This window comes from Odontomachus brunneus, unplaced genomic scaffold (genome assembly GCF_010583005.1).
Source record: "Odontomachus brunneus isolate Ranch 3 - 2012 unplaced genomic scaffold, Obru_v1 Obru_scaffold_141, whole genome shotgun sequence".
Taxonomy (NCBI): Eukaryota; Metazoa; Arthropoda; class Insecta; order Hymenoptera; family Formicidae; genus Odontomachus; species Odontomachus brunneus.
Genome location: NW_022639591.1, coordinates 20,802 through 25,120, shown reverse-complemented (window position 1 = coordinate 25,120; position 4,319 = coordinate 20,802). Strand labels below are relative to the sequence as shown.

At 36.7% G+C, this 4,319-nt stretch overlaps 1 long non-coding RNA gene across 1 annotated transcript; it reads left to right on the top strand.

Moving 5' to 3' along the window:
• Positions 1–738: 738 nt before the first annotated feature.
• On the top strand, positions 739–3,933 carry LOC116850288. Its single transcript, XR_004379301.1, has 5 exons — positions 739–832; positions 946–1,108; positions 1,194–1,334; positions 2,729–3,068; positions 3,318–3,933. It is a non-coding gene; the product is annotated as an uncharacterized LOC116850288 (long non-coding RNA).
• The last annotated feature ends 386 nt before the right edge of the window (positions 3,934–4,319 follow it).

Genomic DNA, 4,319 nt, shown 5'->3' with positions numbered 1-4,319 from the left:
GGTAAGCGGAACGTATAGCGTGCACACGGTGTATGGCGTAAGACGGTGTCGCTAAGATTGCGTTCCTTTTGGGCACTCACGCGCCATTCTATCTTTATTGTTCATTAGATGTGGAAGAAAGATAGAGTGACGCTTTTAAGCGCTTAAAGCGCGTGAGCGTCCAAAAGGAATGCAGCCTAAGTCGCGAGACGTTCACGAATCGCGACGCTGGAAATTCGGCGGCCGCGGGGGCCCAGCGGTAAAGGCCATCACACACAAAATTCCGTAGCACCGTAAGCCGTAAACGTAAGAAAATCGACCAATCCTAATGTTGCCACTATCCCCATCACTTTTGTCAGTAAAACTTAATCGTAACGTCGAAAAATATCACAAGGATGAAATTCTTAAGGTATACGTAGTTCTGTCAACCAATCAGAGTTTACGGCATTTGCGCTAAAATTCGATGCCAAGTTAAGAAGGTTATGTGTCTCCTGCATCAACCGCATCTGTCACAGTGAAATAATAAGTGATCATAATCAGTATTATAATACAATGTTTAATGAATTAGAAAATGATGAAATAACGACAATTGACAACGACAACTTTAAAGAAAATGATGAACTACTCATTGATGCAGTGAGAGCATATCAACATTTATATAATCAACCCTTATAGAAATATCATACTAAGAATCATTGATAATTATTTATTTTCAGTATTAAAAATACTGGATAATAAGTAATTATCAATGATTCTTAGTATGATATTTCTATAAGGGCAGATCGTAATTTTAAAGACAATTTGATGAAAGAAAATTCATGGAGAGAGATATCCTTGGCAGTGAACTTACCAGGTAAATAAATGTTATTAACAAATTATAATTATTATATATTATTCACTGGTTTCTTTACTTTTTCTGTTTATTTTATTATTTATACTAATAATAAAATATACCAATTGCTATAGTTTCTGATTGTCAAAATCGATGGCTGAGGCTGCGTGAACGATTTGGAAAAGAGAAACGCCAACGAGAATTAGATTCAAGAAGTGGCAGTGGAGTTTGTCGACGAGCTGTTTACGCATATTATGAAAATATGTTATTTCTAAATGAACATATTAAGAAAAGAAAGTAAGTTTGTGGTTTGTAATTCGAATCAATTTTCTACATCTTGCTATTGCACAGTTTTCTGTATTATATTGTATTTCTTTTGTAGATCCTATACAAATTTGTGGATCATCTTTCATTTCTTGAAGTAGATGATAAAAATCTCCCAGATGAGGACGCATACAATTAATTGGTCGGACCCACCATTGTCGATTCTGCCACCTTCGTGATCTCTTCCTTCGTAATAAAAGTATACCCACCCTTATAGAAATATCATACTAAGAATCATTGATAATTACTTATTATCTAGTATTTTTAATACTGAAAATAAGTAATTATCAATGATTCTTAGTATGATATTTCTATAAGGGCATGGCCACAACCAATATTGCCGCAAATATTAGATCCTCTTTTCCCATTATTTTGCAGTTTTTAATTTTAGTAAATGACCTACAGAATAGTTTTATTTGTATAAATGTTAAATCATTTTTCTATTTTTCTTTAAATTCTATCTATTGTATCTATTATATCTATTTTATATCTATTTATATCTTTTTATATTTATTTTATATCTATTTTTATTATATCCATTTTATATCTATTTTGTATCTATTTTGTATCTATTTTCTATCTTATTATATCTATTTTTTTTTAAATTATTTTGATATTCAAATATTTAAGTGAATTATATAATAACATTAAATTTGCAATTCAATAAAATTGTCATTAAACTATTTAAAAAAAATACTGTTTAGTGTGATAAAACTGCAAAATTCACACACTTTTAGATTAAAATTTCTTAAGTAGAAAGGAGCTTTTTCTTGTTCGTCATTGGTTAAACTTTATGTTTTACGTCATGTGTGTGTCACGGATCTTGCGTCTTGTGCCTTAAGTTTACGGCGCTACGGAATTTTGTGTGTGATGGCTTTAACGGCGGTACGATCGTGTCGTAGCATGCAGCGCTATCTGTCGGGCGACTCGCTTGTCGCTGATACGATATATGCAAGTATCGACAACGTTCGATCAAGCGCAGCGAACACACTGGCACGGGTACTTGCAAGTCGAGAAAGGATACGATCGGTACCGAGAATGCTCGATGGAGTTCGCGAACACACGAACTCGTTGGCCGGTCGTTGAAATCAGACAGGAAAGTGAAGTCGGTATCAAGAGCTCTCGACAGAGATAGCGAACACACAATTTACTGGTGCTGGTTTTGCCTGTACGGGTGCGGAAGTAGACGGGAAGGTAGAAACGATACGGTCGAAGTCCTCGCTCTCCGCTCTTAAACACCGAGTACGGTCCGGATCGGTCTGGTCCCGCTTATTTCTCGGCCACGGTTTATATAGTCGATCTTTCCATCTGTTAATCTTTGTTGACGTCGCGCACGCTGTTGTATTGCTTAGACGCGTGATGGGCGCGGTGCGTATTTATGTTTGGATTGTTAGTCTTGCGGTCTTTGCGTGGCGCGTAGCGCCGTTTGCAGCCCGACGGGTGTTTTGTCGGGCTGTTAGTAACGATGCGTGTGAGGCATCGTTACAAGCCTATAATCGATTATTTCTGTTCGATGTTCCATCTCTAGTCTGGATGTACTCTTTCCTCTCCTGGCGTCTTCTCATGAAGGTCGTTCCATTTTTTTTCTTTCAGATTCAGCACATAGTAGAATCATAATTGCGAGCATGAGCAGCGGCACAGGTTACGGTGGCGGCGGCGGCGCTGGCAGCGACCATGGTAGCGAGGACAGCAGCTGCGCAAGCGTCCTCGTCGTGCCTATTGACACCGACAGCGACCGCGATCGCAGATTAAGCTCGTGGACGAGCTGGTATTATAGCTGTAACAGTGGCAGTAGCAGCAGCAGCAGTACCAGCAGCAGCAGAAGCTCGCCGGACAATCTCCCCAGCATCAGCGCAGCCGACAATCTCTCCGGCACCAGCACAGACGACACACGGTTACCGTGTGTTAGCTGTGTAACGGGTTAGGATTTTTTGTAAGTATTAGTTTCATTCGTGATTATTTCTTTTTTTTTTACTCACAGAGCATGGATGCCAATCACATCAGGGAGCACAGGGTAAGTATATATGTCGCATTTCAGTCATTTATTCGCAACTCTCACGACACAGTGGGTGATTGCGACGGGAAAAACCGCACGGAAATGTTTTTTTTTCTTTGCACGTTTTTTTTTTACTTTTTCATACATCACATATCATTTAGTTTCTTTCTTTAATAATCCTTGCAGGATAGCAAAACCATGAGTGAAGAAGCGCGGCGGATTCGGGCGGCGGCTGAAGCAGCCATGAATGAAATGGATATAAATATCCACGACTTATTTCTGATTTCCGGATTTCTAGATCTCAATCTATTAGATTTTTTCGTATGGAGTGTTATCAAAGAAAGTCTTGGCGTATGAATAAGATAATATCATACAAACATCTGTTAAAATTATCTGTAAAAATCATTTAAATATATTTAATGCATCTGTTAGCCCGAAATAATCAACTCCTTGAAAAAGTACGATGTAATTTAATTGAAAGATCAACTTGTCTTAACAATTGTAGATGTTACATAAAAGCGTGAGTACAAGCAAATATATTAAAAGCGATTGATATGAATGGCTCAGTTTCTTTGGGTTTGACGACATAGATAAATATGCGCTCGCACATATATTTATAAACACAAATGAAAATACACGCAACACAAAGACCTCCGATTATCTTCAGCTTCCTATTCGAGCAACTTCGGCCATCAATAACATAATGACAAATTGACATTCGTCGAATTATTGATAATTGATTCGAAAATTTCGGAAATTATTAAAGAGAATGAGATAAAATACGGCTACAGACAAAAATCTAAAGCACCATTGAAAGCATCTCAGACGCGATATAGCAGTTCTTTCTTTTACTTTTGACGAGTAGTATCGTAATAAAATGCTAATAAAATGCTTAATCTTGAATTTCAGTCAAAGCCAATTTTACAACTTATAATTCTTTTGAGACTTTTGTTATTTTTCAAAAGTAGAATCGATTTATGCAATAAAAAATTTTGACCTTGAATTTTTATAGGTCAAAGATAATTGTGCGATATTCTAAATAATTTTTACCGATTTAAGCTAGAGAATAACATACTGAATTACGGATCAATAATATTTATACTACCTATACATGTAGACCGAGTCATTAAATTATCAGACAACCTGTATATCATAATATGAAAACAGTCGAAATATAAAATAAAAGGT